General features: G+C 42.2%; 2 long non-coding RNA genes across 4 annotated transcripts in view; one reads left to right on the top strand and one right to left on the bottom strand.

The window, feature by feature from the left end:
- The first annotated feature begins 137 nt into the window (after positions 1-137).
- Positions 138-9,388, top strand: LOC128703180 (uncharacterized). 2 transcript variants are annotated; one of them, XR_008409218.2, is made up of 4 exons: positions 138-3,515; positions 3,763-4,205; positions 6,678-6,833; positions 8,709-9,388. It is a non-coding gene; the product is annotated as an uncharacterized lncRNA (long non-coding RNA). The 2 variants fall into 2 exon arrangements; XR_011391353.1 differs by having other exon boundaries at positions 138-4,205.
- The window catches only part of LOC128703179 (uncharacterized), a 38,859-nt gene continuing 20,046 nt past the window's right edge, over positions 7,757-26,569 (bottom strand). Inside the window, exons 4-5 of one of the 2 annotated variants that reach the window (XR_011391352.1) lie at positions 19,714-19,846; positions 7,757-8,799 (exon numbers count right to left, since the gene is read on the bottom strand). This is a non-coding gene — a long non-coding RNA (uncharacterized lncRNA). Of the gene's footprint in view, positions 8,800-19,464; positions 19,847-26,569 lie in introns of those variants that run through there. The other variant, XR_008409217.2, reaches the window with a different exon arrangement.

Raw genomic sequence — 26,569 nt, 5'->3', positions numbered from 1 at the left:
GTCGGTTAACCTGGAAACCTCACATTACCTCTCTGAAGGCAACTTGTCACAGCCGGCTAAACCTTCTTAAAACCCTTGCTCATCTTTCCTGGGGAGCTGATCGTCGAACTCTGCTTCGCCTACATTCAGCCCTCGTTTTATCGAAACTCGATTATGGTGACCAGATTTATTCCGCGGCCTCTCCTGCTACTCTCTCTAGCCTTAACTCTATCCATCACCAAGGCTTACGTTTGTGCCTTGGTGCTTTTCGCTCTTCCCCTGTTGAGAGCCTCTATACAGAAGCAAATGTTCCATCCTTGTCTGATCGCCGTGATGCCCATTGCCTTCGTTACTATGTACGCTCTCACGATCTACACAATCCTTCCATTTATAGAATGGTCACCGATATTAGTAGACATTCTTTATTCGTTCGCCGCCCCTGTTTGCTCCGTCCCTTTTCTCTTCGCCTACTTTCACTCTTGTCTTCCCTTCAGTTACCACCTTTATATGTTCATGTAGCATCTCACTTTTCCCTACCCCCCTGGGAAGTTCCAGCTGTTCGGGTCTGTTCTTTCTCACTCCCTTGCTCGAAAGCTCAACTGCCTACGGTGGCTTCCCGCTCTCTTTTTCTTGATCACTTCCACTCCCATTCTCATGCCACCGCTGTGTACACAGATGGCTCTAAGTCTTCAGACGGCGTCGGATTCGCAGCAGTGTTTCCGGACAGCGTCGTACGAGGGCATTTACTATCTTCAGCTAGCATTTTTACTGCTGAACTGTATGCCATTCTTGCAGCACTTATTCGTATCGCATCTATGCCTGTGTCATCATTTGTAGTAGTCTCAGACTCCCTTAGTGCTCTACAAGCTATACGAAAATTTGATACATCTCATCCCCTAGTTCTCCGTATCCAACTTTGGCTACGCCGTATCTCTACCAAACATAAAGATATTGTTTTTTGTTGGGTCCCTGGTCATGTCGACGTACAGGGCAATGAACAGGCAGACACTGCTGCGCGGTCAGCAGTATATGACCTACCAATTTCCTATCGAGGTGTTCCATTTCTGGACTATTTTGCTGCAATAGCTACCCACCTTCGCACCCGTTGGCAACAACGTTGGTCAACTCTGCTCGGTAACAAACTTCATTCTATTAAACCGAGCATAGGTTACTGGCCGTCTTCTTGTCATCAGTGCCGAGGTTGGGAGACCACTCTCTCCCGCCTTCGCATTGGCCACACTCGTCTTACTCATGGGTATCTCATGGAGAGGCACCCTGTTCCTCTCTGTGAGCAGTGTCAAGTTCCAGTATCGATTAGCCACATTCTGTTAGACTGCCCTCTCTATCAACGAGCACGCAGAATTTACCTCCAACGTCGTCTTCGTTCTCCTACTCTCTCTTTACCTTCCCTTCTTGCTGATGGACCCTCCTTTAATCCTGACTCTCTCATTGACTTCTTGACAACGACTGATTTACTCCACAAACTCTGATGATACTTTTCGCACTCCCCTCAGCCCTTTCTGGTTCAGTCTCTTGCTGCCCTTTACCCTTTCACCATCCACTGCCCCGCTGTTATCCGTAACCTGTTGCTCATCCATCTCCCTTTTGCCACCTGATGCCCTCGCTTCCTTCCTGCCCTGCAGCGCTGTATAGTCCTTGTGGCTTAGCGCTTCTTTTTGATTATAATAATAATAATTAAAGAATGACGCCCCTCAGCAGAGGTGCCTTCATGCCAGTGAGGAGCTCGAGCTCCTTCCCTTTCTTGCATCAAATCTGAGTGTCATTCCACAGATGCCATATAACCCCTTATGGGTTTAGCACTTTCCCCTGATTAAAAACATGAATGCTGCTACTGTGGGCTCTTGATCCAAGGAAGTGGACCTGCCTTCCCTTTAGATCAAATCTGAATGCCCCTCATTGCTACCAGGCACTATGTGACCCCTATGGGTTTGGTACTCCCAATTACATATAATGGTACTGTAACAATTATTACTACTACTGCTATGACCACCAGTATTGCATGCCAATGTACGGGTGCTGCAGTGCCCTCTGACGATCCTACCTTGTTATCGAACCATTCTTTGGACCTTTCTACCACCACGGTACCATCTGCAGGTAACATTTCGTTGCACACTACTGGTATCAAGGTTCTGCCTGACTCCTTTGATACCATGCTTTCAGCTTCTCCCTCTACTGTACTACAATTTTCAGATAGCCAGGACAGACCACTTCTGGTTCCACACCTAAATGACCACGACCATTAATAGATGACACTGCTTTGATTACCTCTTGCTGTTACCAGAAAAGACCAGCACAACCCTCACTCCCCTTACACACTACATTTCAAAATACACAATGGACTAAGTTTTTCACTCTGCAGTCTACATCTCCCACTGACTGTCTTTCTGATCATAGTATCAGCAAAGCAATCCTGTGCTATGTTGGTCAAAATATTTCATTTCAAGTTCTTAAGAGTGATGCATGCATTGTCACAGTACAAAATGCTGTCCAGGCTCATAATCTTTCCCTTCTTACCTCCATAGATAATCCTCCTGTCATAATTCAAAAACTCGTGTCTCTCAATTCTTTGCAATGGTACCATTGTTCAACATGATCTCCAGATGTGCGATGCCAACATTCTGGAGCAACTTGAGCTCCAAGACCTCCCAGTTCTCAAAGTGGACACTTATATACTACTTTCCCTCATCCTCAGTTTATGTTGCGGGACACCATTTACAAGTCCTAGAGTTGATCCCTACACCACAACAGTGCAGAAATTGCTGGTGCTTCGGCCACCCACCGAAATATTGCAGGTCCATGGTAAAATGCCCATTCTGTGTTTGTATGGTCAGCAGCTGCCTACCATACCAATACATCCGGCAGCCTATCTTTTGCTAAGCTTAATTGTAATAATGCTTACCCAGCTTATTCTCACCATTGCTAAGTTTACTTAAAAGAACGAGAAATCTGCTGTCTCAGAGAGAATGGTTTCACTTAAACCATGGCACTCTTCTCTCTGCCTCCAAGGGAGACTTCCATGACTTTCTTATTCTAGAGTTACTAAGAAGCCTCTAGCCTCAGTGGTACCTACTTCCATGGTCTCCTCTGTGGTCACAACTTCCACAATCACCTCTGTATCTAACACTTGCAGCCCTGGACTCCAAACTGTCCTCGAGTCTTCATCTTCTCGCTCGCATGTTTCTGTGCCCACAAGACCTCCCACACCTACACTTATATATGCGTTTGAAAGTGAAAAAATGCCTGTTTCATTTTACAGTGATCTTCACTTTACAGCAGTAGCCCAGAACCTAACCTGCTGTATAAGCGTGTTAGGTTCTGGGGTAATTCGTCAGTAGCCAGAAATCTCTGACAAACTCAGTCCTCAAGATCACATGGTGTAGGGAGACTACAGATGCAGAGCTGTCCATTACACAAGTCTGGAAGGCACTTAAGATGCAGCCTTGGGAATCCTGAGATGTTCTGCCTCCAGTTGCAGGATCAGCATAATTTTTTGTCTCATTGATGAACTTACCAAGGTAGATAATAAAGTACACTAGGTGCTTTCCATCCAGCATACTATAATGATGAGTACTCTTTTACATATTATAATATCTTCACTTTATGTGGGATGTATGTGTTTCATATCTTGTATCACATGACTTTTATTCATCAGTCTGTGTGGCTTAAGTAAAATGTTTTCAAACAGGATTGTCTGTTGCTGTTTGTGTGTATAAATTAGTGTGTGATTATCCTGCAACTTTCTCATTCTATTTATTTTTTCAGTGGCCATATGTAAGCTACACTTGGTGAGCATTTCTCAGAAAACATTTGCTGTGCAACGTACAGTAGTCCCTCTGTACCTGCGGGGGATGCATTCCAGCACCTACTGTGGATACCCAATACCGCTGGTAGTAATGAAACCTATAGGTGTCATTTTTCGTTTACATACATCCCTGATAAAAATTAATTGATAAATTACGCACAATAAGTTGAGAATTAGCACTTTTTCACTGGTGGGAAGCACTTCACGGCCTCTCTTAGAGTTTGAAGAACTGCCATCATCACTAGTTTTGTGCCCTGGTGTTATTATTAAGCAAAATTAAGGATTATTTTCAGGCCACAGTGGAAACTGAATCCACAGATGTGGGGGTTCTACTGTATGTCATAAATGAGGCTATACCTTCCTGTTTCAAGACTGATGTAGACAATGTCTTAGCAATTACCAGGTAAGCAGAATTCCATACTTAATATTTTTTTAATAGGTTTTATTATCTTCCCCACAGATTCTGTTGTCCATATATTGTAGACTATATGAAGTCTATTTTGAAATTGATCATATAACAAGTTTGTTTCATTACTGTGACCTTCGGGGAACAATCTTGTCTGTAATTGCTGCTAAATCTCCCTTGCTCTTAATTGCTTTTATTATTCTATAATTTTTTTCATACTACTAATTGCCACTCTTCTTTAGTTCCATTATCCAACAACTTTGCAAATCAAGTTATACTTGTTGCGGTGAAAATTTTTTCATGTGTGGAGGTTGGGGGCATATTTTTACTTTAAAACATTAAATTTCTCTCTCGTATATGCAGGTTATTTATGTATTGCTCCAGTCACGGTATTGTGCCTTTATGTTCTTTCGAAATAACCACATTGCAACTGTCTTCAAAGATTTATCTTCCCAAATTTCTTAATCATGATAGCATTTTTTCAGTAATGGATTCTGTCAATTTACACATTTCCAGTTCTACCTCTGTCTCACACTTGTGCAAGTCTTTGTAAGGAATTAGAAAAACCCCACACCTCGTATAATGCAAGAATGTTGATGAAACAATTAATAATTTACAGTACTTATTGTATCATTATAAACTTAAGCAGCTGTAACTTCTTCATTATAAACTTCAGCAGCTATAACCTCTCTGCTCTATCATAAACTTCATTGCCTGTAACTTCTTCCCACTGTATCATTTTAAACTTAAGCAGCTGTAACTTTTCCATGTGGTATGTCAAAACTAACTGTGTATGTCTTGAAATCTGATTGGAAGAAGTGGAAAAGTGAGACCAGCATGGATGTGGTGTCTGAGTGCTAGTGGAAGCTTTGAAGAAAGACACTTAAGTACAATTCAAGACGTTTATTAGAGGAAACTTTTTGCTATGTATGGCTGCTTCAGTCCTAATACAGAAATAACTAAGAATGAGTATATATAGTGGAAAGAGTCAGATGGTGATCCGTAGGAGGATAGTAATTGAGCAATCGTGGTGAGATGGGTTGGGTTTGAGAAGGACCTGTCAACAATATGTTACAGTGGTCTCCAGAATGAGTAATATTCTGTTGATTAGCAAGTTAGATATAGTGTAACTTCCAGATTTTTGATTGATGGTTTTGCTAACAACAATTAGGGCAGCCTCTATACACTTTTGCTGATGTAAATCCTCTTCCTTAACTATTAATATAGCCTTTTTTGAACATCATGAGGTGTCCAAAATTGTCCCTATGTTGGACACTATTACAACCCAGGAGTCCAAATGGCCTGTTATCCTGGGTGCAAAGGGAGCAAAATAAACACAGCAGAAAACTTTTGACTTATATTATCCTTCACCAATTTAGAACAGAAGTATGTACACTATATACACTATGTACAGTGATAGGTATTAGTGCACTCCATGGTAAGCAAGGCAGAATAGAAACCACTAGAGAGCAGACCATGCTTCAACCAGCTCTAGAATGGGAATGACAAGGGCAGACAGGAGAGTGGTACCCACATAACCTCTGCGATTGCCAAAACCATCTTCTCATTGGCTGGAACCTGGGTACTGGTTGAATGACGGGGCCCCATCGTCAACTCTCAGTCACCTGGTTTGCTGGTTGGGGGAGATAGCCTGTAAATGAGGGTGTGTACATGCGCCGAATAAAGGTTACGTACTCTTTGCATGCCACAGACACACTCGTTTTTAGTCATTGCCTGTAGCAGGCACTCGTGTTCCTGATCCTAATGCTCAGAGATCTCTCTCTGTTTCCCCTACTAGGGCACCTGCCGTAGTCTTGAGCTCAGTTCACTCAGGTAAGCTGTGAGTGGTAAATTTTGGTATAGATACGAGAGAATGGGTCTCTGCAGTAGATGTGCACAATGTAAAAAATCCTGCCTCATGTGGTGCATGATGGGAAAAACAAAATGACTGTGAGCATGGTTTAAAATGGTGAATTTGAGGTGTGTTCTCTGATGATTTTTATGGGTTCATTGGCTGTTTCTTGGTATTTTATATATTGAAATAGAGATGATTGGTTTCAGGACAGTAAGTAGCTTGAAGTTGAGCTTAAAGCAGGGGAAATATTCAGTTTTTGCTGATATTCCACAGGATGGTAGGACCTCCTACAACCTCAAATCTGTTTTATGGGGTTTTAATAGGTCTGATTCAGTTATTGGGATGCCAAATTACTGAATTCTGATCACTTTATAGGATAGTTGAATGGACAGTTTCTTGTGCTTGGTAGAATGGAAGGCATACTAGTGAAATAGCTAAGAATTTGGTAGACTGGAACAATGTAATTGATAACTAACAATGGAATTGGCCTAAAATAGGACTCAATGGGAGAAACTGCACTGAGAATGCTAACTTTGCACCTGCATAATTCTGTGAGTTTTCCATCAAATTTCATACTTTTGGTGTCACCTTAAAAAGATTCTCTTCAATTTCAGACGCTAATAACCTTGGTACAGTGGAACCTCTACTTGTGAGCGTGTCCACATGCGAGTTTTTCCAAATACGAGCAGTTGATGGGTCGATTGTTTGCTTCCATACACGAGCAAAATTTCCACAAGCGAGCAGACCTCAAGGCAGGTTCTTTGACACTGGTGAGGGGCTCTTGTTCTTGATCTCGGGAATTGTATCTCTTGTTTGTTGGACTATCTTATTGAAACTTGGGCAATGTATGGTGGAAAGATCCTTCTTAACATACACCAAAAATGAAAGAAATCTAAGCATAAGTAATGGAGTTCACTTCTCAGCAATTAGCCACCCCTTAGTGGTAATTTTGAATGGTTTTTATGGTTGTATTCTCGTTTTTTTGGTCTCATTTGATAGAAAGGAAGATATATTACAGAAATAGATATGATTTTGATTGCTTTCACAATGAAAAGTACCTTGAAATAGAGCTCAACCTAGGAGAAATGGTCCATTGCTTGGCTGTTTCAATATGCAGCCGTGAATGGGTTGACATTATTTATACAATTATTGCAATAAGGAATAACGGTGAATCTTATATTTTTTGTGTGAATAAAAGTTACAAATTATTTATATAATATTTTTTTTTTTTTTTATCACACTGGCCGATTCCCACCAAGGCAGGGTGGCCCGAAAAAGAAAAACTTTCACCATCATTCACTCCATCACTGTCTTGCCAGAAGGGTGCTTTAAACTGCAACATTAACACCCCTCCTTCAGAGTGCAGGCACTGTACTTCCCATCTCCAGGACTCAAGTCCGGCCTGCCGGTTTCCCTGAACCCCTTCACAAATGTTACTTTGCTCACACTCCAACAGCACGTCAAGTATTAAAAACCATTTGTCTCCATTCACTCCTATCAAACACGCTCACGCACGCCTGCTGGAAGTCCAAGCCCCTCGCACACAAAACCTCCTTTACCTCCAACCTTTCCTAGGCCTTCCTTCCACTACAGACTGATACACTCTTGAAGTCATTCTGTTTCGCTCCATTCTCTCTACATGTCCGAACCACCTCAACAACCCTTCCTCATAATTGTATAATAATATAATACAATAATAATAATATGTATAATAATACTTATAATAATAATAATGTACTACATATAATAATAGCTTCAAAAGGCCATCACTACATGGCAGTGTTTACCACAACAAAGAGGGAGCGGTTGTGGCCGCCTCTACCTGTTACATAATGACATATTTTATTCATTGTAGAGTATATATCATGTTTCTATTTTATTTATATTGTTATGTCAGATGAACTGTGATAGATAAATAAGCCATATAGATGATATTAGCGAAATTATTCATGAAGTATTTTGCCCGGTCTCCAAACTCTTGTCCACCGCCGACACCGCTCATACCACTACATGAATGACATATTTTATTCATTCTAGAGTATATATCATGTTTCTGTGTTATTCATATTGTTTATGTCATATTAGATGAACTCTGATAGATAAATAAGCTGTAGAGTTGATATTAGCGAAATTATTGAAGTACAAAATTCCACTGGAACGGATTAATTGCATTTCAATTAATTTAAATGAGGAAAATTGACTCTGCAAACGAGCAAATCCAGTTGTGAGCAAGGTCATGGAATGGATTAAACTCGCAAGTAAGAGGTTCCACTGTACTTGGTACAGAGATCAGCTAGTATCAGGAAATTTTGATATTCGTATTAGTACTGGGATCAGTTAGTATGAGAAAATTTTGATGGTATCAGCATTGGTACCAATTAGTATTGGCTAATTTTGATGTTATTATTAGTAATGGACTAAAATTTAGTAGTGGATTGGCAAAAAAAATTGGTATTGTTCCATTCTTAATTAAAAGTTTTCTTTACCAATAGTGGGTCAGTGCTGGAACAAGATCAGAAAGTTGTAGTACATTTTGCTAGGAGCTTTCCATATTTTTGTTATTAAAGTACAGTTTTTTTGATAGTGTAGGAGTAAATTGCAGCATTAATGAGCCATATGAATTACATTATGGTATTAATTTTCAGGTTGAATATGAAGTTGTTCTGAGTGCCTCTCCAGTGGTAGCCATCAACTTCACATTCTTGGCTGCCTCCACCAATCTGCAATCTTGCATCCCTGTAAAACCAAAGTATGGTTTTTGCCAAGCCCACTCTAAATACAGAGACAATCAGTACAAGTTCAACAGTCATTGGACTCAGGATGCACATAAATACAGGCTGTCTCCTGAAGTAGGGTGACCTGAAAAAATCACTCGCCATCATTCATACTACCACTGTCTTGCCAGAGGAGCATATATACGACAGTTTAGATGACCCTCCAAATGGCAAATATGAGAGTATAGTGGTACCAACACTTATTTGGGTGTGAAGCATGGGTTGTAAATGTTACAGTGGGGAGGCTGGAAGCAGTGGAGATGTGTCTGAGAGCAATGTGTGGCATAAATATTATGCAGAGAATTCATAGTTTGGAAGTTAGGTGTGGAGTTATTAAAAGCATTATTCAGAGGGCTGAAAAGAGATTTGGTCATTTAGAGGATGGACCAAAATAGGATTTGGAGGGTGCATGATGGAGGGAGGGGTAAAGGAAGTTTTGTGTGCAAGAGGCTTGGACATACAGCAGGCATGTGTGAGCATGTGACTAGAGACAAATGGGTTTTTGGGACATGACTCAGTCTGGCAATTAGCCAGACTCGAGTCCTGGAGGTGAGAAGCACTTTCCAGGGGTTTGAGATACCGGCTATTTGGAGTGGCATCTAAACTGTTTCTCCTCTTCAAGGGGGGCTCCTTGGCGTGGTGAAGAGGCTCTTGGTCTGAGGAATTAGCCCTGTCGGTCTTCTTCCTCAGACCGAACCTAATTACCCCCCATTCTCCCCTCCCCTATCCCATCCTCCCCATCCTCCCCTTTTTCCATTCCTCCTCCTCCTCCTCACCCCTCCCTTTTGCCCTTCCTCTTTTTAGCCTTCGTGATTTCTCCCACAGGCGTGCTAGTTCCTAGGTAGGGGAAAGGACACCGGGGTCGATCCCATTCCGTTGAGGTTTCTTGGCGGTGGCGTAGTTTGCCGTGGAATCTGGATTGCCTAGGGATGTCCCGATCCCTCTCCGGTATCCCGGAGTAGCTTTGGGTGTCTTTTGGGCGACGGGTGTATCTCTGGAAGCCACCTTTCGGATTCCGGGGGTGGTGGCTGAAGGAGGTATGCTTTGTGGCGGATATCCGGCCGCCCTCTCTTTTGTCCACCGAGGTAGCTCGGCAGATGTGAGGTTGCTATCCCGGATTGCTGGTTTACTGGCATGAAGGGTAGGGTATGGCACGGGTTCCATGCTGCATCTGCGCTACTAGCGGTGTCGAGTCCTCTTGGGCGCGGAGGGAGATTTCCGGCCCTTTCATTCCTCCTGGGAACTATTCCTCCCCGCTCCCCCCTTTTTTTATTCTTTTTTTTGTTTTTATTTTCTTTTCTTCTTTCTTTTTTTTTCTTAAAAACAAAAAGCAAAGGAGTAACCTAACCATGGCAGCCCTAGTCCATGAAACCACTACCCCCGGGCCCCTTCTTGATACCGCACCCCATTCTGACCCTGCCTTGTGTTTAGACCACTCTTCGGACACTCCTGATGCCCCTGTACCTCTTGCTGGTGCTGTTTCCTCACCCGCTTCAGGTACCGGGGCTTCGACTGACTCCTTCGATTTGTCTGAACTCCGCTCTCCTTTGACTATGCTTCCGGCTTCTCCCTCTACGGTACGGCAATTTTCGAATCGCCCACCCATTTCATGCCGGACCAACTCCGGTCCTACTCCTAAACGCCAACGTCAATCTCCTGATGATGCTCCGTCGTTACCTTCCCATTCTACTCGGAAACGACCGACACGTCAAGCACTCCCTCTCCACGCTCAGTTTCGGACCACACAATGGACTAAATTCTTTACTTTAAGACCAACTTCTTCTTCTGCCTACCTTTCTGACCATAGTATTGCCAAAGCGCTCCTGCGTCATGTTGGCAGAGATATTTCATTTCACGCTCTCAAGAGCGGTACGCGCATCGTCACTGTCCAGAATGCTACCCAAGCTCATGATCTTTCTCTCCTTTCGAATATCGATACTACTCCTATCACTATTGAAAAACATCTTTCTCTCAATTCTTGTAGTGGTACTGTCATTCTGCCCCATACCATAGTCCAACAGAATTTCCAGTCATGTGGCAATGACATTTTTGAACAGCTGGAACTCCAGGATCTCCCAATCCTCAAAGTAGACACTTATGTCCTTCCTGCCCGGGGGCGGAGACGTTACCCTTGCAATGTGGCTCGTTTAACTTTTGACAGCCGAGAACTCCCGTCCTCTGTATATGTCGCGGGACATCGGTTACAAGTTCGAAAGGTGATACCTACACCGCAACAATGTAGAAATTGCTGGCGTTTTGGTCACCCAGCGAAATATTGCAGATCTATGGCCGAATGCCCAGTCTGTGGTGCCGACAACCATTCTAATACATCTTGCAGTCAACCTCCATCTTGCCTTAATTGTAATGAAGCTCACCCTTCGTACTCCCGCCGTTGCCAGGTCTACTTAAATGAACGTGAAATCCGTTGCCTCAAAGAGGCAGAAGGTCTCCCTTATGCTATGGCAGTTACTCATCTCCGCCTCCAAGGGAGACTACCCCGTGTTTCTTATTCTCGTGTTTCCAAACATCCCCCCACTTCTGGGGTCCCATCTTCTGCAGCCTCCTCTGTTGTTACCCCTCCCATAGCCATTACGGCATCTAATCCTTTTGCTGTCCTTGGCTCTGACGTCCCGACTACAACTCAGTCTGTTCTCACATCTTCGCGTCCTTCCTCACAAGCCCCAGTATCGACAAGACCTCGTACGACACCTAATACCAATCGCCCCTCTACTCAGAAGTCCAAAAAATCCACATTGCTCAAATCTTCTTTGCCCCTTCCTTCCCTTCTTCCACCTCCACACGTTACCTTTCCAGTCTCTGTACCTAGTTCTTCCCCTCTCTCTGGCTCTATTACAAGTGTGGAGATTCACCCTCCTCCTCGTACTATGCCTTCCACCCCCGTCCCCTCCCAAGTTTCTCCCTCTTCTGTCACCTCCCAGGTTTCTACCTCTTCTGTCCCCCCCCACACTTCATCTCCAGTCCCTTACACTTTTCCCTCCCCCTCTACTTTGGTACAGTCCATTACTGTCCCAATCTTTACTCACCCTCCTCCTCCTATCTCCAATATGGTTTCCCATACATCTTTGAATTCAGAAACACTTGAAGCCATTTCAGAATATATTGCAGAGACTAAACCTTCAATGGACACTGATTCACTTCCTGTTCCTTCTCTTCCCTCTCCTCCATCTTCACAACCCCATTCTTCGCAACGCTCCGTTCCTTCGCTACTTGAACATCTTCCAATGCCACCACACGTTGACTTTTCTAACCCCTCTAGTCCGTAGGTGCCTTTACCTACAGATTCCTGATATTTTCTTCATCGCCAATCATGGCCTATTTACAGTGGAATATCCGCGGCCTCAGGGGTAATCGGGGTGAGCTTCAGATGTTGCTTTCCAGGTTTTCCCCTGTTGGTGCTTGCTTACAAGAACCAAAATTACACTCGGCTGTTTTCCAACCTATCTCAGGCTATAATTTATTGTATTCTTCGGATCCTTTCTCAGATGGGACCTTTAATGAAAGTGCCCTTCTTCTACGCAATGATATTCCGTACTGTCAACTATTTGTCCATACCTCGCTGCATTACACTGCAGCCCGTATCCACTTGAATAAGTGGTTTACAATATGTTCTTTATATCTCTCTCCTTCTCGAGCATTTTCTATCCCAGACTTTGCCTTTCTTGTTTCATCCTTACCACCACCACTTCTGTTACTTGGTGATTTTAATGCCCACCATTTCCTCTGGGGGGGGTCTCATTGTGACTCACGTGGCATTCAGTTGGAGGCTTTTCTTGCCTCTCACCCCCTCCATGTTTTAAATACGGGTACTCCCACCCATTTTGATCCTCGTACTCATACTCTCTCTTGCATCGATCTATCAGTCTGCTCTTCCTCCACAGCACTAGACTTCACCTGGTCTGTTCTACCAGACTTACATGACAGCGATCATTTTCCGATCATTCTTACTTCTCCTTCCTATTCACCACCTTCCCGTAGCCCTCGCTGGCAATTTGATCGGGCAAATTGGGATCTTTACTCACACCTCACTGCTTTTAGTGAGGTTCCTTCTTCATCCTCCATTGATGAGCTCCTACACATCTTCTCGACATCAGTTTATACCGCAGCTTCTCATTCTATACCCCACACCTCAGGCAGGCATTCTCAGAAGTGCGTGCCTTGGTGGTCTCCTGCTTGTGCTCGTGCAGTACGTTTGAAACGTGCTGCATGGGGCAGGTACCGGTACAATAGAACCGCTGAGAGACTTGTTGATTTTAAGCAGAAGCGTGCGATCGCTCGCCGTGTCATCCGTGAAGCTAAACGCACTTGTTGGCGAGACTATGTTTCCACCATCACCTCTGCTTCTTCTATGAGTGCAGTCTGGAAAAAAGTGAGGAAATTGAGTGGTAAATACTCTCCTGACCCGGCTCCTGTTCTACGGGTCACTGGTGTTGATATAGCAAACCCTCTCGACGTTGCCATTGAACTTGGCACACATCTGGTCCGTATTTCCCGAGGGCTCCATCTATGCCCCTCGTTTCTTTCCTCAAAGTCTGCCAGAGAGTTAGTACCCTTGGACTTTTCTTCTCTCGGAGAAGAACAGTATAATGTGCCTTTTACACTTCAAGAACTGGAGGCAACGCTCTCAGCTTGCCGATCATCGGCAGCTGGGCCTGATGACATTCATATTCGTATGTTACAACATTTACATCGGTCAGCCCTTGTAGTCCTCTTACACCTCTTCAATCTTATTTGGGCACAAGGAGTTCTTCCCCAGCTGTGGAAATCTGCCATTGTTCTCCCTTTCCGCAAACCGGGTACTACAGGACATGATGCCTCCCACTATCGCCCCATCGCTCTTACAAGTGCAGTTTGCAAAGTGATGGAACGCCTCGTAAATCGACGTTTAATGTGGTATTTAGAGACTCACAACAGTCTCTCCGCTAGTCAATATGGCTTTCGTAAGGGTCGTTCTACCATAGACCCCTTACTACGCTTGGATACGTATGTTCGTAATGCCTTTGCGAATAATCACTCAGTTATTGCCATATTTTTTGACCTTGAGAAGGCATATGACACAACTTGGAGGTATAATATTTTGGCCCAGGCCCATTCCTTAGGCCTCCGAGGCAATCTACCATCCTTCCTTAAGAACTTTTTAACTGACAGACATTTCCGTGTTCGAGTCAATAATGTTCTTTCCCCGGACTTCGTCCAAGCTGAAGGTGTCCCTCAGGGATGTGTTCTAAGCACAACACTTTTTCTCCTTGCTATAAATGATTTGGCCTCTGTTCTTCCACCCAATATTTGGTCATCACTCTATGTTGATGACTTCGCTATTGCTTGTGCAGGCGCTGACTGTCACCTTATTGCAGTTTCTCTCCAGCATGCGGTCGACCGTGTTTCCACTTGGGCCACCACACATGGGTTTAAATTTTCAAGTACCAAAACTCACCAAATTACTTTCACTAGACGCTCTGTTATCTCCGATCATCCTTTGTATCTCTATGGCTCCCGTATCCCCGAACGTGATACAGTCAGGTTTCTAGGCCTTCTCTTTGACCGTCGGTTAACCTGGAAACCTCACATTACCTCTCTGAAGGCAACTTGTCACAGCCGGCTAAACCTTCTTAAAACCCTTGCTCATCTTTCCTGGGGAGCTGATCGTCGAACTCTGCTTCGCCTACATTCAGCCCTCGTTTTATCGAAACTCGATTATGGTGACCAGATTTATTCCGCGGCCTCTCCTGCTACTCTCTCTAGCCTTAACTCTATCCATCACCAAGGCTTACGTTTGTGCCTTGGTGCTTTTCGCTCTTCCCCTGTTGAGAGCCTCTATACAGAAGCAAATGTTCCATCCTTGTCTGATCGCCGTGATGCCCATTGCCTTCGTTACTATGTACGCTCTCACGATCTACACAATCCTTCCATTTATAGAATGGTCACCGATATTAGTAGACATTCTTTATTCGTTCGCCGCCCCTGTTTGCTCCGTCCCTTTTCTCTTCGCCTACTTTCACTCTTGTCTTCCCTTCAGTTACCACCTTTATATGTTCATGTAGCATCTCACTTTTCCCTACCCCCCTGGGAAGTTCCAGCTGTTCGGGTCTGTTCTTTCTCACTCCCTTGCTCGAAAGCTCAACTGCCTACGGTGGCTTCCCGCTCTCTTTTTCTTGATCACTTCCACTCTCATTCTCATGCCACCGCTGTGTACACAGATGGCTCTAAGTCTTCAGACGGCGTCGGATTCGCAGCAGTGTTTCCGGACAGCGTCGTACGAGGGCATTTACTATCTTCAGCTAGCATTTTTACTGCTGAACTGTATGCCATTCTTGCAGCACTTATTCGTATCGCATCTATGCCTGTGTCATCATTTGTAGTAGTCTCAGACTCCCTTAGTGCTCTACAGGCTATACGAAAATTTGATACATCTCATCCCCTAGTTCTCCGTATCCAACTTTGGCTACGCCGTATCTCTACCAAACATAAAGATATTGTTTTTTGTTGGGTCCCTGGTCATGTCGACGTACAGGGCAATGAACAGGCAGACACTGCTGCGCGGTCAGCAGTATATGACCTACCAATTTCCTATCGAGGTGTTCCATTTCTAGACTATTTTGCTGCAATAGCTACCCACCTTCGCACCCGTTGGCAACAACGTTGGTCAACTCTGCTCGGTAACAAACTTCATTCTATTAAACCGAGCATAGGTTACTGGCCGTCTTCTTGTCATCAGTGCCGAGGTTGGGAGACCACTCTCTCCCGCCTTCGCATTGGCCACACTCGTCTTACTCATGGGTATCTCATGGAGAGGCACCCTGTTCCTCTCTGTGAGCAGTGTCAAGTTCCAGTATCGATTAGCCACATTCTGTTAGACTGCCCTCTCTATCAACGAGCACGCAGAATTTACCTCCAACGTCGTCTTCGTTCTCCTACTCTCTCTTTACCTTCCCTTCTTGCTGATGGACCCTCCTTTAATCCTGACTCTCTCATTGACTTCTTGACAACGACTGATTTACTCCACAAACTCTGATGATACTTTTCACACTCCCCTCAGCCCTTTCTGGTTCAGTCTCTTGCTGCCCTTTACCCTTTCACCATCCACTGCCCCGCTGTTATCCGTAACCTGTTGCTCATCCATCTCCCTTTTGCCACCTGATGCCCTCGCTTCCTTCCTGCCCTGCAGCGCTGTATAGTCCTTGTGGCTTAGCGCTTCTTTTTGATTATAATAATAATAATAATGTAGTTCTCTCAGATTCTGAGTTGTGGAATTTTTCTGGGTTGCAATTGAAAAGTGGATGGAAAGGCCATTATAATGCATCAATTTTCAATGCAGTTATGGAAAGTTGCACAGTGCTTTGACCCTTTATTTTTATATGAAAAGTTGCAGTTGAGGTGTGTGGTATTTTCATTCTGTAATAAAACCTAGAATGTCATGTGTTCACTGTCCACCCACCTGAGTTGTGAAAAGTGCCTGTCACAAAAATACAGTTGCAATCAGCATAGTAAATTGGAGTGAAATTCCCATAGATTTTCTGGCATGATCAAAACCAAGCACTAAACCCACTAGGGTATATAAAATTCCTCAGACTGGGAGTTCTTCAAAAGTGGGAAAGGCTAAAATAGACAAACATCAATTACAAAAGGTTTTAAGATATCTTATGCTACATTTTTAAGTTCATATTGGCAAGCCCTAACACCAGACAAAATCAAAAGGATTACACAAAGAAGGTTCCTTGATGTTGGTGAGGGGCTCTTGATTTAGGGAATTGGATCTGTGCTCCAGTTCCCTGAATTAAGCCTGAATGCCTTCCACATCCCCCCCCCCAGGCGCTGTATAATCCTCCGGGTTTAGCGCTTCCCCCTTGATTATAATAATAATAATACACTTGATCAAACGAAAGTGCATCAAACACACTGCCTGCTAGATATGAAATTACTGCCATGAGAGAGAACACCAAGACTTGTAATAAAAAAAAGCCCTAAACCCACCAGGGTCATACAGCAATGAGAGATGGGGATGTTGCTGGAGAGGAGAACCAGGGAAGAAGAGAAGAACAAGAGTTAAAAAGGGCTGTGAGGAGTGTTGAAGTATTATCAAAGTTTGTGTAATAAATTGGATGCTGTCAAAAAGTCAAGGAATATAATAAAAAAAAAGTGCTAAACCTACAAGTCAAAGGGGGAGAGGAAGGAGGCAAGCTAAAGGGTGTTAGTGGTAATGGAGGTAAATTTTGCATGCTTGTTGAATGTGGCACACTGAAATTGGAACTTCAGAGTGAAACAGGGCACGTCCACGAGATACTCATGAGTAAGATGGGAGAGCGTAGTCTCCCAATCTCAGTATCACTGATAAGGCCAGAAACCTAAACATGGCTTGATGGAATATTTATTAGTCATATCAGACCAACGGCTGATGTGAGGTTAAAGATTACAGCAGTCCGCCTACTCATTGCCCTGAACATCAATATGACCAGGGACTCAGCAGAATATTCTTTGATTCTGCTACAAATGCAGCACAAAGTTGTATAAGAACTAGGGGATAAGGCAAATCAAATTTTTTAATAGCTTGCAAAGCACTAGTCAGAGACTACTACAAATGTTTAGGCAGACTTAGATGCAATATGGATAATTGCAATGAGAACTGCCAGGTCAACTGTAAAAATGTGAAGTCTAATAAATGACCGCATACAATGCTGCAAACCTGGCACCATGAGAGGATTTAGAACCATCAATGTACACTGCAATGGCATGAGAATGAGACTGGAAGTGGTTGAGAAAAAGGGAGCAAGATGCAACTGTAGGTATTTGAACCTTCATGCACGGCAGTGGGGAAAAATAGACATGAGGGGGAGGACAGACCTAGATGCTAGATGAACATATAGAGGGGGCAACTGAAGAGAAGTTAAGAGTGAAGACAAAGAGCAAAGGGATGGAATGAACAAATAATGGACCTCTACTAATGTCCGTTACTAGCCTGTATGTAGAAGGACTGTGAAGGTCACAAGAGCAGACAAAACAACAAGAGGCAATGGGTATCACGGCGATTGTGAGGAGCGAAAAGCACCTAGACATTAATGTAGTCCCTGATGATAGATGGGATCAAGTTTAGAGAATTGTGGGGGAGGCTGCAGAATATACTGGTCCCCATAGTCTAGTTTCAATAAAATTAGGACTGAAGGTGGTTTTTACGATCCACCCCCACGAAAGATGAGCGAGGGTTCTAAGGAGGTTCAGCCGGCTATGGCAAGTTGCTTTCAGGCAGGTAATGAGAGGTTTTCAGGACAGCCAGTGATCAAACAGAAGGATGAGAAATCTGATCATATCACATTCAGGGATATGGGAGCCATACAGGTATAATGGAGTATCAGAGACAATAGAACATCTGGTGAAAGTAATTTGGTGCATTTTAGCACCAGAAAATTTAAACCCATGAGTAGTGGCCCAATGGGAAACACAGTTGACAACATCCTGGATGGTGCTACTTATGTGGCAGTCATCAACATACAGTGATTACCAAATATTAGATAGGAGAACAAAGGCTAGATCATTTATTATAATCAAAGAAATCACTAAACCGACAAAGGTCATACACTGCCAGATAATTTATAGCAAGGAGAAAAAGTGTGGAAAGTACACATTCCTGAGGAACACCTTCAGCTTGGACAAAGTCCGGAAAAAGCAAATTATTTACCCAAACATGGAAATGTCTCTCAGATAAGAAGTTTTTAAGGAAAAATGGCAGACTGCCTCAGAGGCCTAAGGAATGAGATTGGGCCAAGTTGTTATATCTACAAGTAATGTCATATGACTTTTCAAGATCAAAAAAGACTGCAATAACTGAATGTTACTAGCAAAGGCATTATGAAAATAGGTATCTAAGCGGAGTAAGGGGTCAATAGTTAAGCGGCCCTTGTGAAATCCAAATAGACTATTGGAGAGATTACCATGTATCATCCCAGTAATTAAAAAGTCCCCCTGAAGTTCCTACAAGCATCCCAGTAATTATATAAATCATAACAAAGGCAGAAAGGTTAAGGCAGTTAAAATACGGTCCATTCAGGGATTTTTGTGATGAAAAAAGCCTATTTTTTTTCATTCATGAGGGAGCAATAAACACTTAAAAGGTCATACATTGCCTTGGGAGTATGGGATGCAATCATATTTAGTCCAAGGACAGGGAGGTAAGCTCCTATTCCATGGCTCAAGATCCCATCACTGGTGTCAAGGCACAAATACCTATACCCCACTCACCCACTATTACACTAGAGAGAGGAGTGCTAAACCTGTATGGGTACTATAGCAACTAGGGTAGAGGACAGGTTCCTTTACAGCCTGAGTGATCTGGCAGATAGTGGTCTCCTATTAAAAACTACACTTGTTCTGGCAAAATTTCTGATATCTGCTGGTAGCAGACTGAATAGTCTTGGATTATGGATGTTGACACAGTGTTGCCTAATTGTGCCCAAGACATCCCTGCTTTTCACTGGGTCTATTTTTAACTTAACCCTTAAACGCTCCAAACAGATCGTTCTAATTCGTAGCTACAAAAGTAGATCTACTTTTTTTTTTACATATTTTCAAATATAACAACAAAAAAAGTAGATGAAAGTTTTTTACGTTTTCAAATGTAAAACAAAAAAGATCTACGTTTTTTTACATATTTTCAGATGTTGAAAAAACGTATATATACGTTTGGACCATTTAAGGGTTAATATCTCTCTCATTCCAGTTAATTTTTATGGTAGTGTTTAGATCCATCTCTTTCACTCCAGTACTTTGTAAATGGTCCAAGTTGGACCGAAACACCGTCGTAGCTCCTCTCTCCTATATGTGGGTTGTGTATTGTTCCATTTATGGTATTGTGCCTTTTTGCTCTTACTCCAGTATGTTGTTATGGTGGTACACAGGCTTGGGATTAAGCCCTCAGGTGTCTTCCATATAATGTGACACTCTCTCTGCCATCTTCATTCAGTAATCATCTTGCTGGCCCCTCAGTACATGCTGACACAATCCTGTAATAAAAATCAGCACTTATTTACAAAATTCTACTCATGATAGTCTACCTTGGTGCATGCTTTATTTTCATTCACACACTATTCACATTTTTTTTTTTTTTTTACCACTTATTCTGTATAGCCCTTGTGGCTTAGCGCTTCTTTTTTGATTATAATAATTTACCACTTATTCTTGTACCAAAGTTGGCTCTCTCTACACTTTCACCATCATTCATTCAAAACTTGTCTTGCCACAAGTTAACTAAAATTGCAATTTAAATAACGGTACAAGTTCAAAATTAGAGGCAACTGGGATTCAAATATGTTCAAAAGTGAATATAACAGGGCTCACAAATTAGGTTCAGAATTCCAGGCAAGGTTATTAGGGTTCAGTTAAGAGGTATGGTACAGAGGTGCTTGACTAAGTCAAATAGGTTCGAAAATGATGTATTGTTTAAAAAACGTAGAATGGACTCAAAGTTGAAATAATACGGACTCAGAATTACAGGCATGTTTAATAGGGTTTGAACAAGAGGTGGGGGTATGGAAAGAGGTATGTGGGGTTCAAATAGAATTAGAATTGAAGATAAAAGGGTTCAGATATTTGGTTCAAGAGGATTGGCTCAAACAAAATGGGGTTCAGAAAGAGGTAGTTAGCTTACCCAATTTGAGGTAGAAGCAGTTCAAAAGGTGGTTCCAAATTGCTCAGTTTTATATAACAGGGTTCAGAAAATAGTTTTCTAAACAGGATAGCAGCTCAAATAGGCTCAAAATTTATGCAGCTTGAGCTCCAAATTAGAGGGGGTCAAAATGGACGTCTTTGGGATTCAAAATACTTTGAAAACTTTTCAAAGTTGATATTGGTAGAATTAGAAAAAAATGCAAATTTATCAATCAGTATATTATTTCTATTAATTTCAATATATCTATAAGCAATTATAATTTTTTTCACTGTCACTATACTTGCTCAAATTATGGGTACTGAGGATAACAAAATAATAAAAAATTAGCAACAGGAGAAAGGGGGGGGGGTGTAGCCACAGGAAGCAACAAATTGAATGATTGACAGACAATGGAGTTTGTATTAACCCCTTGACTGTTGCAACCCCAAATACTGAGGTGTCTCCTGGTGTTGCAAAATTTCCGAAAAAAAAAGCATTTTTCTCATGAAATGATAGAGAATCTTTTCCTGATTGTAATGACACCAAAAGAACGAAATTTGATGGAAAACTGACAAGCTTACGCTCTCATGAAGTTAGCGACCTCGGCGATATTTACGAATCGGCGATTTCGCCCACTTTGAGCCCTATTTTCCGCTAATTCCATTGTTCCAGTCAACCAAACTCCTAGCTATTTCTTTAGAACTCCATTTTTTCTATCGATTGAGTACAAGAAACTGCCCATTTACCAATTTCAACAACCCAATGTGGTCAGAAATTTGCAATTTGGCCAATTTCACAAAAATTAAAAAATATGACAATTTCAAAAATAGGGTCCAGAATGAACAATGGAGACATTCTTGGCTCTAAAATAACATTTTCTTTGTTTATCAATCACATCTCCAGGTCTCTCTGATATTACTCTTGCTTTCTATTTTTGAATTTTTATTCATACAAAATTTACTGTTATGCAGACTACTGCAATATTGTAATAATGGTATAAATAATGTCAACCCATTCATGACTGCATATTTGAATGGCTAATTGGACATTTATTGAAAAATGACATTTGTTTACTTTTGAACATCGGCAAAAATCAAACATTTCCCCTACTTTGAGCTCCATTTCAAGGTTCTTTTCATAGTAAAATCAATCAAAATCACCTCTATTTCTATAATATGTTTTCCATTCTATCAAATGAGACCAAGGAAACGAGAATATAACCATAAATACTATACGAAAATAGACCATAAAGTCGGCATTTTAATTAAAAAACAAAAACAAAACAAAAAAAACGGAGTTTTTTCTCATTATGCACTGCGTGCTGCAGGATTTTTTTTATATGGTGCACACTGACCACACTGACCCATTCTCTCACATGTGGGCCTACCAGCTTTTTCCTGCTTGATTTGAAGCTGCTAGAATTTATGAGTATGTATACGTCAAACACGGTGGCTCGTAAGACGTGTATATATACGACCAAAACAGTCAAAGGGTTAAGGCTGAGAAATCAAAATTAAGTGCAGTTTATGAGTGGTTTTCCACATGCTGAATAATCATGTTTCTTACAATTTATATATGATATTATGTGGATTATGTGGAGTAAAATAAAGATTGGATGTGAAAAGTGGGTTATAATAAGCGTGTATGCACCTGGAGAAGAGAGAAGTGTAGAGGAGAGAGAGAGATTTTGGGAAATGTTGAGTGAATGCGTGGGGAGTTTTGAATCAAGTGTGAGAGTAATGGTGGTTGGGGATTTCAATGCTAAAGTGGGTAAAAATGTTATGGAAGGAGTAGTAGGTAAATTTGGGGTGCCAGGGGTAAATGTAAATGGGGAGCCTTTAATTGAGCTATGTGTAGAAAGAAATTTGGTAATAAGTAATACATATTTTATGAAAAAGAGGATAAATAAATATACAAGGTATGATGTAGCACGTAATGAAAGTAGTTTATTAGATTATGTATTGGTGGATAAAAGGTTGATGGGTAGGCTCCAGGATGTGCATGTTTATAGAGGGGCAACTGATATATCGGATCATTATTTAGTTGTAGCTACAGTTAGAGTAAGAGGTAGATGGGAAAAGAGGAAGGTGGCAACAACAAGTAAGAGGGAGGTGAAAGTGTATAAACTAAGGGAGGAGGAAGTTCGGGTGAGATATAAGAGACTATTGGCAGAAAGGTGGGCTAGTGCAAAGATGAGTAGTGGGGGGGTTGAAGAGGGTTGGAATAGTTTTAAAAATGCAGTATTAGAATGTGGGGCAGAAGTTTGTGGTTATAGGAGGGTGGGGGCAGGAGGAAAGAGGAGTGATTGGTGGAATGATGAAGTAAAGGGTGTGATAAAAGAGAAAAAGGTAGCTTATGAGAGGTTTTTACAAAGCAGAAGTGTTATAAGAAGAGCAGAGTATATGGAGAGTAAAAGAAAGGTAAAGAGAGTGGTGAGAGAGTGCAAAAGGAGAGCAGATGATAGAGTGGGAGAGGCACTGTCAAGAAATTTTAATGAAAATAAGAAAAAATTTTGGAGTGAGTTAAAGAAGTTAAGAAAGCCTAGGGAAAATATGGATTTGTCAGTTAAAAACAGAGTAGGGGAGTTAGTAGATGGGGAGATGGAGGTATTGGGTAGATGGCGAGAATATTTTGAGGAACTTTTAAATGTTAAGGAAGAAACAGAGGCAGTAATTTCATGCACTGGTCAGGGAGGTATACCATCTTTTAGGAGTGAAGAAGAGCAGAATGTAAGTGTGGGGGAGGTACGTGAGGCATTACGTAAAATGAAAGGGGGTAAAGCAGCTGGAACTGATTGGATCATGACAGAAATGTTAAAAGCAGGGGGGGATATAGTGTTGGAGTGGTTGGTACTTTTGTATGAAAGAGGGGAAGGTACCTAGGGATTGGCAGAGAGCATGTATAGTCCCTTTATATAAAGGGAAAGGGGACAAAAGAGACTGTAAAAATTATAGAGGAATAAGCTTACTGAGTATACCAGGAAAAGTGTACAGTAGGGTTATAATTGAAAGAATTAGAGGTAAGACAGAATGTAGGATTGCGGATGAGCAAGGAGGTTTTAGAGTGGGTAGGGGATGTGTAGATCAGGTGTTTACATTGAAGCATATATGTGAACAGTATTTAGATAAAGATAGGGAAGTTTTTATTGCATTTATGGATTTAGAAAAGGCATATGATAGAGTGGATAGAGGAGCAATGTGGCAGATGTTGCAAGTATATGGAATAGGTGGTAAGTTATTAAATGCTGTAAAGAGTTTTTATGAGGATAGTGAGGCTCAGGTTAGGGTGTGTAGAAGAGAGGGAGACTACTTCCCGGTAAAAGTAGGTCTTAGACAGGGATGTGTAATGTCACCATGGTTGTTTAATATATTTATAGATGGGGTTGTAAAGGAAGTAAATGCTAGGGTGTTTGGGAGAGGGGTGGGATTAAATTATGGGGAATCAAATTCAAAATGGGAATTGACACAGTTACTTTTTGCTGATGATACTGTGCTTATGGGAGATTCTAAAGAAAAATTGCAAAGGTTAGTGGATGAGTTTGGGAATGTGTGTAAAGGTAGAAAGTTGAAAGTGAACATAGAAAAGAGTAAGGTGATGAGGGTGTCAAATGATTTAGATAAAGAAAAATTGGATATCAAATTGGGGAGGAGGAGTATGGAAGAAGTGAATGTTTTCAGATACTTGGGAGTTGACGTGTCGGCGGATGGATTTATGAAGGATGAGGTTAATCATAGAATTGATGAGGGAAAAAAGGTGAGTGGTGCGTTGAGGTATATGTGGAGTCAAAAAACGTTATCTATGGAGGCAAAGAAGGGTATGTATGAAAGTATAGTAGTACCAACACTCTTATATGGGTGTGAAGCTTGGGTGGTAAATGCAGCAGCGAGGAGACAGTTGGAGGCAGTGGAGATGTCCTGTCTAAGGGCAATGTGTGGTGTAAATATTATGCAGAAAATTCGGAGTGTGGAAATTAGGAGAAGGTGTGGAGTTAATAAAAGTATTAGTCAGAGGGCAGATTAGGGGTTGTTGAGATGGTTTGGTCATTTAGAGAGAATGGATCAAAGTAGAATGACATGGAAAGCATATAAATCTATAGGGGAAGGAAGGCGGGGTAGGGGTCGTCCTCGAAAGGGTTGGAGAGAGGGGGTAAAGGAGGTTTTGTGGGTAAGGGGCTTGGACTTCCAGCAAGCGTGCGTGAGCGTGTTACATAGGAGTGAATGGAGACGAATGGTACTTGGGACCTGACGATCTGTTGGAGTGTGAGCAGGGTAATATTTAGTGAAGGGATTCAGGGAAACCGGTTATTTTCATATAGTCGGACTTCGAGTCCTGGAAATGGGAAGTACAATGCCTGCACTTTAAAGGAGGGGTTTGGGATATTGGCAGTTTGGAGGGATATGTTGTGTATCTTTATATGTGTATGCTTCTAGACTGTTGTATTCTGAGCACCTCTGCAAAAACAGTGATAATGTGCGAGTGTGGTGAAAGTATTGAATGATGATGAAAGTATTTTCTTTTTGGGGATTTTCTTTCTTTTTTGGGTCACCCTGCCTCGGTGGGAGACGGCCGACTTGTTGAAGAAGAAGAAGATAAAAAAAAAAAAAAAAAAAAAAAAAAAAATAAGTGACCAACTTTATTTCTCTAGGGTACAGTATGCAACTGACATAGGACTATTTGACAGTATAATATACAGTGTCTTCACTCTGTGATGTTGTAGCCTAGAGGGGCCATCTGAACTACAATACTGGTGCCATTCTGGTAAAACAGAGAGTGAATGAGTGACAGTGAAAGTGTTTTTTCTTCTTGTCGGATATAGTAGAAATAGGATATGGTAGAAATCCTAGGCATTAAAGTTGAATATAAAAATTTGGTAATTTTCTTTTTTAACACATTGGCCGTCTCCCACCGTGGCAGGGTGACCCAAAAAGAAAGAAAAAATCCTTTCATCATTCAACACTTTCACCTCACTCATACATAATCAGTCTTTGCAGAGAATAATAATGCAAGAATAATAATATAGCACCATTTCAGTTACGTTTGGCTGAAAACAAAACCATAACACTGAACCTATCACACTAGCCCACAGACAGAATAGCAGAAGCAGCATATGCAAAAAGACGAAAAAAAAAAAAAACAGTATTAATTCTTGAATGCTAAGTGAAATTAACGTATTAATAATGAACTAAAAAAAAAAACAGGTCACATTAAAGGTCATCTAGAGACAGTTTTTTTTATTATAAACAGATAACCTTAGATAGCATTTTGGTAGACAGCAACAGCCCAGGGAAGTACAACTGTCCTGTGGTAGGCTGGTAGACAGCAACAGCCCAGGAAGGTACTACCATCCTGGGATAGTAGGTTGGAAGACAGCAACAGCCCAGGGAGGTACTACCATCCTGGGATAGTAGGGTGGTAGACAGCAGCCTCCTGGGGAGGTACTACCATCCTGTGGTGGTAGGCTGGTGGACAGCAACAGCCCAGGGAGGTACTACCATCCTGTGATAGTAGGCTGGTAGACAGCCCAGGTAGGTAATACATGTAATGTCCTGTGGTAGTAGGTTGGTAAGACAGCAGCCAGCCAGGAAGGTACTACCATCCTGTGGTAATAGGTTGGCAGACAGCAACAGCCCAGGTAGGTACTACCATCCTGTGGTAGCAGGTTAGTAAACAGCAGCACCCCATGGAGGTACTACCATCCTGTGGTAGTAGGTTGGTACACAGTAGCCACTCAGGGAGGTATTACCATCCTGTGATAGTAGGCTGGTAGACAGCAACAGCCCAGGGAGGTACTACCATCCTGTAATAGGTTGGTAGACATTATTATTATAATCAAAAAGAAGCGCTAAGCCACAAGGACTATACAGCGGGTTGGTAGACAGCAACAGCCCAGGGAGGTACTACCATCCTGTGATAGTAGGCTGGTAGACAGCAACAGCCCAGGGAGGTACTACCGTTCTGTGGTAGTAGGCTGGAAGACAGCAACAGCCCAGGGGGGTACTACCATCCTGTGGTAGTAGGCTGGCAGACAGCAACAGCCCAGGGAGGTACTACCATCCTGTGATAGTAGGCTGGTAGACAG

The sequence above is a fragment of the Cherax quadricarinatus genome, unplaced genomic scaffold (genome assembly GCF_038502225.1).
Source record: "Cherax quadricarinatus isolate ZL_2023a unplaced genomic scaffold, ASM3850222v1 Contig1643, whole genome shotgun sequence".
Taxonomy (NCBI): domain Eukaryota; kingdom Metazoa; phylum Arthropoda; class Malacostraca; order Decapoda; family Parastacidae; genus Cherax; species Cherax quadricarinatus.
This window is presented reverse-complemented; position numbering and strand designations above follow the sequence as displayed.